The sequence below is a fragment of the Arvicanthis niloticus genome, chromosome 2 (genome assembly GCF_011762505.2).
Source record: "Arvicanthis niloticus isolate mArvNil1 chromosome 2, mArvNil1.pat.X, whole genome shotgun sequence".
Classification (NCBI taxonomy): Eukaryota; Metazoa; Chordata; class Mammalia; order Rodentia; family Muridae; genus Arvicanthis; species Arvicanthis niloticus.
The window spans coordinates 106,393,648-106,409,312 of NC_047659.1; the positions used below are offsets into that span (position 1 = coordinate 106,393,648).

Here is a 15,665-nt window from a genome sequence, read left to right on the forward strand (position 1 = left end):
GGACTCTGGCCAGGTCAATTCCTAGGTTCCCAGAAAATGGCGACACATTGTGCTGGGACTTAAAAAGGCAAACCTACAAGGTATTTCCAGTCAGGTCAGTTAGGGGTAAGCATCTATTCTAGCATGTCTCCTGCCTATCTACCTTCAGCCTTCATGTGATCAAGCACATCCAGTGCAGTTGGGTCAAACTTGTTTAGAGGAGCAAAAACCTGTAGCTTTGCTATCTCCCATAAACAATAGCCTCCAGCATCTCCAGAAGCATTGATCCTTAGGCAGCGGATGCTTACAGGGTAGGGTAACTTTGGCCTTTACAAAGCAAGTGCTTCAACATGAAGCTTTTGTCTTAGCTTTTATCCTAGTCTTTTCTAGTTTTCCCCCATTGGTAAAAACCACACATAACAGCAGCACCATTGTGAATTGATATAACTGATTGAACTTATCAGATTTCATAATGTTACATGTATATTTATTATAGCTTAATTACTTATGCAGATCCATAGGGCACCACCACAGACAAAATCCCGAGGACTGCCATTGTGTACGTCTCCTGTGCCATCATTTCCTAGGGTTAATGACTGTTTCCCTTTCTCATCTCTGACTCAAGAAGAATCACTGATTTGTGCTCCATCTGGATAATCACTTCAAGTGTGTCATACATATGGAATTATGTAATGTGTATCTTTTTGTGGTTAGCTTCTCTTGTAACACTCCTTTAACTCCGTCCTACTTGTCAGTCAACGGTTCTTTGTTTTAACCCTGAGTAGTAGTCTGTCTTCTTGGTGTATTTGTAATGGCAATGTTGGAAAGCTTAACTTTGCACATGTGACATGCATTTGTGGTTTTCCCCGTGTCTGTTGGACAGCATTAGTTTCAGAGTATTGTGATTAGAAATCACCAAAAAAAAATGCATATTTTTATTGCATTTCCAATGATGTCCCAATGATTGATGATGGACTCTGTAAAGTACTATGTTTTGGCTTTGCTAATTGTTAAAGCAGGTTATTTGGAAATGAATAGAAACTTAACAAAACAGAGAATGGGATCATACCTGTGTCCTTACCATTCTCTTTTTCCAGCCTGTAGGAGGTGTGTGTGTGTGTGTGTGTGTGTGTGTGTGTGTGTGTGTTTCATTCAGTAAGAAAAGCTTTAGGTTTCTGTCCACAAAAGAAACTTCATAAGGTTAGACGGCAGGAAAGGATACTTCATACCATCTGTCAGTGGTATTCAGCAGAATCATTTGAGTCTAATTAAATGGCTCACATATATCTTAGATTTTTTTTCCCCATTGGGAACTTAAAAAACTTTTTTTCAACTTAAGCTTCAAAAAGAGATCAGCTCAGTGAGCTTGTGGTGGAAACAAGAAGCAGGACACAGGGACGCTTCAGAGCAGATTAGAATGCAGTTACGGATAAAAGATAATACTATTTTCAATTAAAATTGCCTGGGGAAATTAGGTAGGCAGAGAATAATTACCTGTGTTGGCAAGCATCCAGCTTCTGACACTGAGAGCCTGCTGGAATCTTCTATGGGGTTCACTGAGGATCACAGGAAGCCAGGAATGTTTCATTTATATGCCATCTCAGACATATATGAATGTTGTAGCTGCTTTGAATGGTATTTTAAGTCAAATGATGTAGCCTGAGACCCTGTAAAAATAAAAGCCACCAAAAACAATACCACATTACATCAGATGAAAGAGAAGTTTCTCTGACAAAATAAATTAGTGTTTCTATGATTTCTGCTAATAGCTAATAAGACAGGAACTGAAATTGAATAGTAGAAAATTAAGATACCCAACCAAGGTAGAGTTCTAGCTCTTACTACTTGTGTGCAGAGGACCTCTGGGTGCTAATGGTCCTCAGTTACTGTCTGGGTAGATGCTACCTGACACACAGACTTACCTAGCATATCGGGAGGGGGGAAGGATGAGTCGCCTATAGCATATCCAGCTTGAATGTAGATGTCCTGATTCAATGTTGTGCTCCCCTTCACAGCTCCTGCAGCTACTCGGTACTACCAACTCTAAGCCTCTGAGCTTGATGGGATTCCTTGGGGTCTGTGGCATCTAAGCTCCTGCAGTGTCTGGGTTCCAGCAGCCATGCTGTCCTCACTGAGACTGTGTCTGATTAATGGAAAGGGATTTGAGATTACTGAACTGAGAGTATTCTTTCTCTTCACAGTGAGGAGGTTCATAATCTTCTCTCTAATAGTAAAGGAACTAGTGGCTTTTTCTACCTTTAGGACCAGGTTTTGCTGTCTTCTCATTTGTTCACAATTTATCAATTCATCCTGAGCACAATGGAAGAGGATCTGTATGGAGCAAAATTGGGAGAGGTGGTTCAGTGCTTAAAAGCGATGATGAACTGTTATGTGGAATGGTGTCAAAATACCCACCTCCCCTCAAGTTGCTTTTTGGCCATAGTGTTTCATAATAGCAATAGTAAGCCTAACTAAGACATCTAGTTAGCTTTTCTTGTGACATCATTTCTATCATAGCCTGAGGTGCATAGATGGCAGATGTATGACAGGAACTAAATGCAATGGCATAATTCTAACCCCCATTTGCTTCCCCCCTCCCTCCCCCCCTTACACACACACACACATACACACACACAGGTGTGTGTACAGATTATTGATCAAGGCCTCTAGAAAGGAAGGAACCTGGATTTCAACTTTGTAAGACACCAAACACATAGCCCTGTAACAGTGGACCAACTTCTGACTGACCACAACAGGAGCTCATAAATGTCTTTTAAGTAACTGCATTTATGGCAATTTGTTAAGAAGCTACAGAGTATGAATACATCAAGGGAGCCTGGCAAAACACTCTATGTTGCTAATTACAAAGCTATTACCATCACTTCGAGTTTCAAAGGAAAAGCATCCCTGAAATAAGTCCCACAGCTCCTGTGGAGAATCCCCAGGCTTGTACTTCAGTGTGGTTATCCACAGCCAATGGCAGATGAAGAGGCCATTACACTTCTTTGCCACATTTAGAATGTTTTCTCAGACGGGCAGTTTTAGCCTTACGGAGGGACAGATGGAATTCTAGAGAGCTCTCTGGGCAGGAGTTCACTGCACGGTACCAACAGGATAGGCAGAGTGGGAAGGTAGAGGCCTTCTCTTCCTTTCCCACTCTTGAGCCTTGCTGAAGAGGCATATGTATAGAGATCCCTAACTCCAGGCTTCCGTGATGAAGGGGGCTTAGGCAGAAGGGTCCAGGTTGGAGGTAAACAGTAGGAAGGTGCTGTAGCTTTGTGGCTGTAGACTTCATGTCTGGCATGTTGTGTGAAGTGGTGAGCCAGCTTTCTTGCTTTGCCTGGGATTCTGCTTGTTCTTATGACATTTATTGAGTCAATTGTCTCTTCTCATTGAGTGGCTGATGTAGAGCAGGTTTTGTTTCATTAGAATTAGTACAGTATTGGGATTTGGGCATTTTATTTAACTATTAAATTCCCCTTTACCTTGCAGGAAAACAGATTTCTTTCTTGAAAGGTTGAAGCCCAGATAGAAGGTAGACAGATATTCCTGACATTCCTTCCCAGGGTTTCCATCACATTAAGGGCACTTCCTTTCCTAGAGACCACATTTAGCCCTTCAGTGCCCAGATTTTAACATCTGCATATAAAAGCTGGGAGGTGGGCCCCTCACCCGCAGCAGACAGCATTGTCCTGCTATGCCAGTATGGGATGGTTTGTGATGAGCTGGTCATGTAAGGTGTGCAGACACTGGTTTCCCCACATGCTGTAGCCCCATGCTTCGGCGTAGGGGAAACAGAGAAAAGATGGGAAAAATACACGTGTAGTCCGAAAGCCTTTGGTTATGAAACAGTAGATCTGGCAGGACAAATGTTCCATGAGCTTCTTAGGACTTAGACTTGTTTCATGTCTCCAACAAGCACAAGAGAGTTAAGAAATTTAATGTCTTAGCTCTGGGTGGACCACATAATTATTTCTTCCACTCACCTGTGTTTTTATAAACTCCTATTATGTGCCAGGGCCTGTGCTAAGTGGAAGGGATGTTGATGATGGTTTAAAGTACACACGTAACCCTCATCTTCCTGTCAGCTGCAGTCTCATGTTCATATACAGCTACAAGTCTCATGTAATATAAAGAATACATTAAGTTCCACAAGGGAGATAGCACCGTCATAATGAGCCCTGGTCAGGGTACCTATGATTGAGCACCTTCAGTGTTCTCTAGAGCCTGGCATCTGTGGGATACCTGAACATCTCTTATTCCTCTTATTAAAATAGTAACAGTCATAGCACATCATTTCAGATGTGTGGGTTCTTGATCTTTGTTTTAGTTAGGGTTCCCATTGCTGCAAGGAAGCACCATGACCATAAGCAACTTGGGGCGGGGGGGGGGGGAGCGTGTGTTTTGTTACACTTCTACACTGCAGTTCATCAGAGCTGTGCAGGAACTCAAGGCAAGAACTGCTGCAGAGCAGATGGAAGAGTACTGCACATGTTGCTGTGTGTGTCCTGCTGGGCCTGCTTTCTCAGAGCACGCAGAGTGCCTACCTGCCCAGGGTGGCACCGCTCGTTCGCAGTGAGCTGGCTTCTTCCACATCACCTATCAGTCAAGAAAATGTACCACAGGCTTTCCCATGGGCTGATCTGGTAGAGGTATTTTCTCAGTTGAGTTTTCCTCTCCCTTATTCTAAACAAAAATAATTTTTTGACTGGATTTATTCAAGTTGACTCATTAAAGGTGACATAAAACTAGCCAGCACAATCACAATTAGATTGATGCTTAGTCTGGCTTCTAATGAATATCACTAAATTAATAAATTCTCAAATTCTGTACATTATACTCAAATGAAATTTTTCTGTGTATAGTTTCAGATGAATTTCATATTTAATCCTAATTTCATCTTTGAAAGTGGTGTGTCTTCTGGTAAAAATAACATACAGTAGCTAAATATTAGGTTTCATACTAAAGGCTCACCTTCCTCTGTCTTTTTCTCCCTCTCCTTTCTTTACTTTCCTTTCCATTCCACTGTTTCAAGTTTAGAGTCCTGTCATAGCTTCAGATAATGTTCACCTCCAGGTGCTTGCACACAGACCAGCATAAGTTCATTACAACACAGCAGCGTCACAGGTGCACCACACTGCTCCACTTTCCTGAAATGAATCCTGTGGCCTGTGAATTTATATTCGTAATTGTTCCTCTAGATTCATATTTCTGTTTCTTGAAACAGGCCTGTGGATGTCCCTTCCTGTCATGCTTTAAACACTCCATCCACTGAAGCTGGTGGTCACGATATATCAAATTCAAACTGTCAAAGACACTGTTTTTCAGTTCTTGATCACCTGTCTTCATATCTCTATCTGCTCTCCATGTGCCAGTGGGTTTCCTACTTTTGATTCTTCCTGGAACTTTTTTCTGCTATGACTTAGAAAGGACTTAATATTAAACTTAGCCAAACCAAAACTTGAATACCAAACCCAGGTTTAATGCAAACAGCCTATTATTAAAGAAAATATGGAAACACAGGAGAACAACATTTCTTTGCTTATAGTTGCAATTCACTGTAAATCTACTAATACAATTCGATTGTGAATCTGTTCTGTTCAGCACTTTACTGCCTGGAAATATTTCTTCAAGTGACAGTTCATTTAAGGACATTTAAAAGAGTTCTTGAAGTTACAAGTCATCCAAGGTCATTTTCTAATTAACCAGGAAAAGACTGTCCAATTATTTCCGAAGATCTTAGATAACCTTGTCGTTCAACTGCTACGTAATTACTAAGTTAAGTGTTTGGTGGGAGATAGCACTGTTGTAGAGCATGTGTAAACCATGTAACTTGTAGCAGTAGATGTCTCTAGTTTGATGACTTGTAACCTTTATTGTGTAAATCTTCGTCATTAGTAATTTAATATATCCTCCTGCCTCCTGATGTGCCTTAAGAGATACATAATAGATTTCGATTCTGAAATCAATGAATGCTATGTACACAAGAACTCTGAAACGACTTCACACTGACTTTTGCTTGTCTGCTCCTGTTTGCTTTCTTTGCAGGGACTGTGCACAGGGTTTGATCAGGTAGATATCCCTTGTTGCTGTTCCCAGCTGCCTGGTGAGTATCTACCTTGTAACCCCTGGGGAAGAATCTGCATGCAGTGTCTGTTAGAGGTGCTGCATGACTGTTTTCCTAGGTGTGGTGGAGAGGCAGGCAGAATCCCTGGGGTTTTCTGAGCGTCATCTCACTAGTTCTGCTGTTGACTCAGCCAGCCACCAGCCTCTTACTCATTGTATTCTTGCTGATTGTGGCAGTGCTGCTTGGCCTTAGAGAGCATTTGGTGTCTCTGAGCAATAAGTTTTGTAATGGTTTAAGACTGGTACAGGTTTTGTTTAGCAGATTCCCACCTTCATGAGGAATCACAGCTCTGCTCATCCGTGAGAAACCTTTATTTTGAGGCATCTGCCTTCTGGAGTAACTACAGGCAATTCCTTCCATACCTGTCTAACTTTCCCATAAATCCTTCATGAAGTGCTCAAACAATCAGAACTATCTCTGTATGGCCGGTTTGCTTTCCTTCCAAATGTACACTAGTCAGAGCTTTACGGTAGCACCAGATCCCAGCCAAAGATGAGAGACTACGTCCTTCATATCCCTTCATCAAACCGCTGTTTTATAATTGCTCTTACAAGATTGCACTGTCTGCCCTTTCTTCCTTGAAGAGGCAGGAAGCCATTTGTCAGTGATTCCCAGTGACCAGTGACTTCCCTGCTCTTCATGATAGCTGAGTACAGGGCTTCTCATATCATTCTTCTTAAAGACACTGCTCCCCATGCCAGGTGCATCAATATCTCCTGACACTGACCCTGGCTGATTGTCTTCCGGCCTCTCTGTGAGGGCAAGAAAGAATTGCATAACCCAACCCGTCTCCAAATGGCCAGTCTTTAATGATATCAGACGATCAAGAAAGTAGATTTATTATTGTATGTTCCTACCTATTTTTAGTCCAGTGTACTATATTTTACCACCCCCAGAAGGGTGACTCATAAGCTTGTCTTCATAGGCACTGTCCAGTTAAGGATGCTGAATAATTTTAGAGACTTTGAATCAGTGTAGATAGATACATCATTTGCTTTCTGCCCTGTTTTCATTATATCCTTCTGGATTGTCCACTTTCCCCATACTTACTTATATTATCCCATAGTTACATTATCCACAAATGAGTCATTTTATTAGTTTTATAATATATTGTATTGATGAAGTCATCCGTGTTTCATAAACATAGATACTAGTGTCAGGAGTCACAGCAGCACCAGAATGTAGGATTGGTTTGTTGCATAGTCTAAATTCAAGGAGAAATGCTTTTGTGGTACATGGTATAAGTCCTGGCTTTTGATGAGAGAGACTTGGTGGCCTTAAGCCTTATTTAGAACAATTGGCATCCTGTGGGGCTTCTTCCTTCCCCATCTTTGTAATGCCTGATTGGATTTGGCTACCTGGTTGCTGGCTGATGTCTTTGTGTTACTCTTGCCCTCATGTCTAAACAGAGTTCTTTCATATCCTACCCTCCCCCACCCCAAGGAGCTCCTAAAAATAAAAGCATTTGGTCTCACTTAAGCACCATTTAGTAGTTAGATCCTATGACTTATGATTCCTTAAAAAATATGGAATGAAATCCAATTCTTTGTATATGATATAGGAGAAAGCATCTAGGACCTGGAATCTGAGCATTGCTGGTTTTGTTTTGGGATTTTGCTTTAGGTCCTATGGTTTCAACAAGTGAGTGTTTCAGGCAGCACACAAATCCAAATGTTTCTTAGTCTCCTTTCTGCCTACAATGCACAGTGCATTTTAGTTCTTGTGGTGGTGTGTTTAAAATTGTGCTTGTTTATGCTACAGTGAACTTAGCTTATTACTAGTGTTAGTCAATACATTTTAAGAATTAAAACTAGATACAGTTTGGGCTTGGAGAGATTGCCCAGTGGTTACGAATGCTGACTGCTCTTTCTGAGGATCCTGAGTACAATTCCCAGCAACCCCATGCAACTCACAGCTGTCTGTAACTTCAGGTCCACGGGAACTGAAGCCCTCTTCTGACCACTGGAGGGACCAGGCACATGAGTGGTACTCAGACAAACATGTAGACAAAATCCCATACATATTTAAAAAAATTACACACTGAACACAATGATAAAATAAAATTTGGTAAACTTCTTTCCTGTGGGATTTTAGTTCAGAAAATCACTAAAATATTGCAAATCACAACAACAGCGTAGGGAAATTGAATATGTCTACAGGAGTCTTTTGTTAATCAGGTTGCTCAGCAGACACTGTTGAGTGGAGGCCTAGCGAGATGCCTGTCCAGCCAGATAGGGAAGTAGGGTGGGGGCTCTGAGTTCCTCAGTCCAGTCAGTGCTTAGGAGATGCTGCTTGACTAGAGACACTGAGCTGGGTGTCTCCCTTTCCCATGAGCCTTTGGCTGTAGGCAGCATTCCTGCTGTCTGCCACTGCAAGGGACGATGCTCCAGTGGTAGAAGAAGACTCCACTTAAAAAGTTTTAATCATGTTCTTCATCTCTTCCATTCTTTCCCAGTGAAAGTTAAGCACTTTCAGAAATTATATGAAATTCATTTTTTCCCTTGAGAATGTAGTATACTATCTCTTCAAATCCCTAAGTCCTCAAATGATTGCAGTGTTGAAAGACACATGGATAATTTTCAACTAGCAGCAATCAAAATTAGGGTAATTTAATATTTCAAATTCCTTAAATCATTATTGCCATGAGTCATGACTTTAGTGCTATGAAAACAGAGATAAATATACCATGTGGGTTTATGATTGAAAACCATTCTTTCCAGAAACAAGTTCCAGTTTCATATTACTACCTCCACCACCATCACCTCCACCACCACCACCTCCACCACCACCTCCACCACCTCCACCACCATCTCCACCACCACCTCCACCACCACCACTACTATTACCACCACCACCACCGCCGCCGCCACTATTACCACCACCACCACCACTACCACCTCCACCACCCCCCCACCACTATTACCACCTCCACCACCACTACCTCCACCACCATCACCACCACCACTATTACCACCTCTACCACCACCTCCACCACCTCCATCACCACCTCCACCACCTCCATCACTACCTCCACCACCACCTCCACCACCTCCACCACCACTTCCACCACCACCTTCACCACCACCCCCTCTACCTCTACCTCCTCCACCTCCTTCACCTCTATCTCCATCACCACCATCACCACGATCTCCACCACCACCACCACCACCACCACCTCCACCACCACCACCACCACCACCACCACCACCTCCACCACCACCACCACCTTCACCACCACCATCATTCTATCACTAAGCCAACATCCCCAGCCTGACTTAATTATCTCTTGTTCTTATCTCTTTTATTCATCCTTTGAAAACGTTCTCACAAATGTTTTAAAGAACCACACTCATTTCCTGGGGCACCTTCAGTTTTAAAGTGACACAAAAGTTTATTTTTGTCCACCTGAGCTCTGAGGTCAGTGCTGCCCAGGTGAGCAATGCATGCCAATATAAAATGCTTAATTTTCTAGTCTTAGTAAGGAAAAGAAGCCAAGCATAGCAGTCAAAGCCGACTGCTGGAATGACTGACATGGTAAATTAAGATGAATGATACATTTAACCTAACATATCCAAATTATTATCATTTGACATTTAATCAGTATAAAGTCAACTGTATATCGTGTGTGTGTGTGTGTGTGTGTGTGTGTGTGTGCTTGTTTTCACACACACACATGAACTTTTATGCAAGTGCACTTACACTTTTATGTATATGCATGTGCAGCCCAGAGGACAACCTAGGTATGCTGCTATCCATGTTTCCTGAGGGACAAGGTCTCTCACAGAACCTATTGTTTGCTCCATCTGTCTTGGTCTACCTAGTGTTGGGGATTCCAAATGTATTCCACCAGTGCCACATTTTTATATAGTTTCTAGGGGTTGAACTCAGATCCTTGGGTTTGCAAAGCAAGCACGTTATCAATTGAGCCATCTTCCCAACCCTACTTTTTTTTTTGTTTTAATAACAAATCTCAGCTCAGAATAGGAATATTTTAAGAGTTCAGAAAGTAACATTTGGTTTTAGCGGACCAATATGCACAGTACAGCTTCACAGTGGTATAGAAACCTCTAGTAAAAGGCTTTACTACTTTTAATAAAACTGTTTGCCAGTGCTGGCGACTCTCCCAGCTTGGAACCCCATTCAGTAAAAGAGTCAGGCAATGCTGCTGTCCAGCTGAAGTGAGCTGAACCAGAGTGTTTGAGAGCTTGACAGGCAAGAGCTGTCAAGTGGATTTTGCAGGTACCGTTGGGAGTGGTAATATTCTAGGATTAATTTTTGATAGAATGCGAGTTGCATATAAAAATACTAACAGTATTTTGGGGCTGAAAACATATGTTTGTGCTTTATGTTGGTGGAGGATTCTAGAAGGATTTTCATACTTGTGGGTAGACACATTTAATAGCAGTGTTCATTCGAATTCAGGAAAGCGAAGGGATGACCAAATTCTGAGGAGCTTTTTAGTTCATAAAGTAAGATATCACCACAATTCAGAATTTATTGGGTTCTGATCCAGTTACTGATTGCTTTATAACAAAATGTGGGGGGCTTGGAATAACAATAGTGACTAACTCTTTGATACCTCCTTTTTTATGGTCCATGGTTGCGAAGGGCCTGATTGTACCCAGGGCCTTGTGCAGTACACTTAGCTGCTGACACTGGTGCAGGAGGCTGGGGAAGCCATGGGCTGGCTAAGAATCTCTTTTATCACACAGCCTATTTTTTTTCCTCTTGGGTTGTCTGTTCATGAGCAACTGTAGAATTCGGTTTGACTCAGCTCTGGGGTGATTTTTCCAGCTGACAGAGGTACTGTCACTTTATGACTTGGCCTTGGATCTGATGCCTCATGGCTTCTGTCAGGGGCCCTTTGAAGCAGTGCTGTACAACATCTCACCCCCTTGGTCATGCTCTGGGAATGCTCTCACATTCTTCTAGAACTCATAGTTCCACACAGAAACTCCTCTGTTGCCCATTAACTTAGGCCATGTGGTCCTTAACAAAACCTAAAGTTGCTTGGGTCTCAAATGGTCAACCCTGTTCCTCCATTTACCTTCCATTTCCCTTCCTTCTACTTTTAGATGTTTTCTCAAGCTGTGGACACAGCCCAGATCTTTTCCTTCTTTTCATAATTTGTTGAGGAGTTGGAAAGTACACGAAAATGTGGCAAAATGAAAGGGAGTGGCAAAATTTCTCACTCCTTAGTTCTCTTGCCAAAAGGATATACATGTATCACTCACATGTGTCTTGTTGAGAAGACAGAATTCTTCACTTTAGCCGGTGGTTGGGTTTCTCTCCCTGTCTTCCCACTGAAGCTCCTTCTTGTTCAGTTGATGATTCTCCTTGTCCACCTTTCACAGGCTCACTGATGGAGGGAAAAGGGCAGGAAGCAGTCTGTGACCTTCGAATTATACTTTTTGCTGACAGGAGCCAAGGTCAGCATTGTGTCAGTTTCTGTGTTTCTGGTTTCACAGGACTTTTTGTCCTCTGAAGTGTCATCTTCACTCCCACTTCAGGGACTGACACTAGGTACAATGTAGGCATTCCCTTGCTCCTTCCGCTCACCTTTGCAAAGTCACTATGTCTCCTAGAAATGATTAAAATGCCAACTGTATTAGCCTTTAAGTAAAGTGCCCTCAGCTCTGGAACTTATTATTCTGAAATGCATGAAAGGGCTAGATATTCATTAAAGCTGGTAGGATAAAATGTTCATCACAGACTCTGTTGGCAGGTACATGCTATACCTGTGCACTGTAAGAGTGTATGAATTGTTTAGAGAAGAACTTGTGTTTATTTTAAAATAAAACCTCGGAGAAGAGAAACATTAACCAGAATTATAGAAGGATATATTTGAAAACAAAATGTCAGATTTATACTGCAGCACAGGCTTAAGCTTGTTCTGTCTCTCACTTAAGCATGTAAGACACTATGTGCACATTGTGATTTATTCAAATTCCAGTTTCCTCTCAAGCTTTGAAGAAACAGGAAGGGTCTGGGAAAGTCTTGTAGAATTTCAGCTCTTGCACTTACAGCTGGTAGATATCTTAAGCAGCTTTCAGTCAATGCCCATGAGATGCTGGTGAAGTCACTGGGATGGGGTTGTTCAGTGTATCCTTTCAGAAAAACTTTGCCAGGAGGAGCCTGTTATTCCAAAGAAACAATTTCTTGTCCTGTTACCCATCTCACACTTCCCCATTTTAAATTGGATATTCCAAAACTTTTCTACCCTGAAGTCTGTGCTTACCAATAGGTGAAATGTTACCTGTTTTTGAATTTCTGAAAAATATGAGGAAAAGTTAACAAAATGTAGTTCAGTAGGAGAGCACTTGCCTGGCACATATGAGCTCTTGGTTTCATATTTAGCACCATGAAAATAAATAAAACCTAGGATTGGAGCTGTTGCTCAATGATAGAACACTTGTATAATGCCTTGACTCTCTAGTGAGTACAAATACACACACACACACACACACACACACACACACACACACACACAGAGAGAGAGAGAGAGAGAGAGAGAGAGAGAGAGAGAGAGAGAGAGAGCAATAAAATAAAAAAATAAAAAAAGCAGATGAAATTCAACAAAGAATTTCCTAGTACTTTCTTTTCTTTCTGTGGAGGACATGTCAAGAAAATGCTTAAGCAAGTAGAAGCTGTTGCACTGAGAAGCCCTTACCTGCTTTTCTATAGTTAACAGAAAAGCAGATGCCCTCTTTGCTGTCCTCAGGTGGGAGGGGCCAGCTTGCTCAGGACTGCAGACTGAAATAAACTCTCCCAGGAGAGAAACCACCAATGACCTTGGACTTCCACACCTGTAACATCAGCTGCTTTCTTCCTTTGCATATTTTGTGGCTTGTCTGGAGAATCAGATGTCATCAGAGCAGAGAGATGCAGTTGGAGGACAACTCCAGTTGCTCTCTGTGACAGTGTGACATGATCTCCTGGTCCTTCTAAAGAACTTGTGACTTTGCAGCAAGGATTCAGTTAGCTAGACCAGAGTAGCCATGTGACAAATAGGAAATCCATGAAGTGCTAACGTGTTTCATAACAGTGCTCTGGAATTTGGAGAGATCCAGTACTTTTTTTTTTTCCCAGTGGGACATATGACCATGTTCTTATTAAACTATGGAAAACCAGAACTGAAACATTCTTTCCTAGTGCAATTAAGTTTACTGAGAAACCAGTGATGGTTAACTTGTCACCGGAAGAGAATCTGTAAGGAACTGGTAAAAGAATGTGGGTCCTGAATGTGGGCCTCAGTTGGCTTGTGCACAGTACCACTCATTTCAGCATCTTCCGTGGTACTGGTGTGACATGGTACATGTAGGACCTGCCGTAGAGTGAATACTGAGTTTCTTCATTTTGTTTACCATTTTTTCACCCCTCTGGTTGTTCATATAAAACTAGGCCATCCGATAGGCTCAAGACTCATTTCTAATGAGCTTCCCCTTTGTCCTCCTCTGTAGCTATTTGCCCTTTCTTCTGTTCAAGGAAAGCATCTGTAAAGAAATGGGTCAAAGGAGCAAGGGGTACCTGCTCTCCTCACCCTGGTGCTTCTTTCTGTCCCAGTGACGGTGCTCTGCCTTCTGGGACTCTGCACACTGGAATTTCTGTGCTCTAGGTTACACACAGATGCTCTTTCTTAGTTACAAGAACCATGTTTGTCTCCAGTCCACCTCCTTTTCATGCACTCCCTCCTTCTCCTTGTGTCCTCCTGCATTCATTAGCATGGGCACACCCTTCCATGGGGCCTATCTCTGCTGGTCCATTTGGGAAAACCTGGGCTGCTTTGCCTCATCCTTTCTTCTTTCTGCTTTCTTTTCAGTTCAGTGAAATTCACATTATAAAAACTAACTTTCGATCTGAACAGATCATAGTTTTACATAACTGCCATGTCTCCCTAGTTCCAAACACCTTCATCTCTCCCAAGGAAAACCCCTGTCATCAAGCACTTGATAGGTCCTGGTCCCTTCCCAGCAACCATAGAAATAAGCACATAGAAATAAAAGAGAAACTACCAATGACCTTGGATTTCCACATCTGGAGCATCATCTGCTTTTTTCCTTTGCATATTTTGTGGCTTGTCTGGAGAGTCATCAGAGCGGAGAGAAACAGTTGGCCTTGTTTGTATGTGAATTTACCCACTTTGAACATTTCCTTCGTTGTAGTATGAAAATGGAATCTTTTGTGCCTACCCTTTTTTGTTAGACACAATGATTTAGATTTCATTCATATGCTTACAAGCACCTGAACTTCATATATATATAAATGTCCATCAGATGTGAATGCTACCATTTGCCTATTCATCTGCTGATAGGTATGGTCTGTTCTATCTTTTGGCTGTTGTAATAGATAAGTCCCTGTTTTACAGGTTTTTTTTTTTTTTTAAATATCTACTTACAGATGAAATTATAAGTAAACATTTAACTCTCTGAGGTGTTAGAGTACTTTTTATAAGTGAATACTTAATTTACATTTCTGCCAGGAGTCATGAAATTTCCAATGTAGTTGCTGTCCTTGATAACAGATGTTTACTTTTTATTTTTGAAAAGTGTAGCCATCTAAGGAGGTATGAAACCGCATCCTATCATGGTTGTAATCTTTTCTTTTATTTTAAAGGCAGGGTCTTTTCTATCATATCTGGCCTCAAACTCACTGTGTAGCTTACAATGGCCTTGAAGTTCTAATCCTTCTGTCTTTACTTCCTGTGTCCTAGGATTTCAGGCATACACTGATTTGTAGAGTTTGTGCATGGCAGGTCAGCATCCCTGTCCTGGTTTTTAATCATTATTCCCACATACCTAATCATATTCTTCATCCTTTCACTTGTTTCTATTACTTAGACAAGTGTTTCTTTCTTAGACAAGTGTCCTTTCCAGCCCTGCCCACTTTTAAGTGGTCAGTTTGCCCTTTGGTGGTTGAGTTAGGTGTAGGGGTTCTAGGTGTTTGATCATTGGCAGAGTGACTAGAAGAATCTTTCTTCTCTTTTGCAAGTTCTATCCCCATGTTTTTGAAAATATCATTTTGGTGAACAAAGGTTTTTTTTTTTTTTTTTCATTTTTATAAGCTGAGGTTTGTTTTTCATTGATTCTTCACTGTCATATTCAGGATCTGCTATTGCACAGTTGCCATGTAAGAATCTTAAGATTATGAAAATTTACTATAAGCTCTTCTCTGTTTTCTTCCACATAGAATGGTTATTTACTGGTAGGTTGTGTATATCTAGGTCATTGATCCATCTGGGTGGATGTGAGGTACTAGGGGTCCAGCATCATCCATTTGCTTTGGACTGCGGAGTCCCAGGGCCTTCGTTGAGTAGCCTTCCTTGATCTTTTTATCACTGTCAAGAACTAACTGGGCTTAGCCACAGTGGGTTTCTCCATTGTACCCTGTTGTTTTATATTCCTATTCTTTTGCTGTACCACACCATTTTGATTAATATATCTTTTTTAGTAGTTTTGAACTCTGAAAATGTGAATCTCCCAGTTACATGCTTTGATAGTGCAGTTTTTGTTCCTTGTGCCTATTCTTGCTTCTGTTTCTGTCATTATTTTGTTCTTTACTG

The 15,665-nt window shown here is 41.6% G+C and overlaps 1 protein-coding gene across 14 annotated transcripts in view; it reads left to right on the plus strand.

Annotated features, from left to right (window-relative positions):
• Positions 1–15,665, plus strand: part of Plcb4 (phospholipase C beta 4) — a 355,587-nt gene that overhangs the window by 137,095 nt on the left and 202,827 nt on the right. For 5 of the 14 annotated variants that reach the window (XM_076929823.1, XM_076929824.1, XM_076929822.1 and 2 more), the window contains one exon: positions 6,028–6,085. The exons of the other annotated variants lie outside the window; for them this stretch is intronic. The gene's annotated coding sequence lies outside the window, so the exon portion shown is untranslated. The remainder of the gene's footprint in view (positions 1–6,027; positions 6,086–15,665) is intronic. 14 annotated transcript variants of the gene reach the window in all.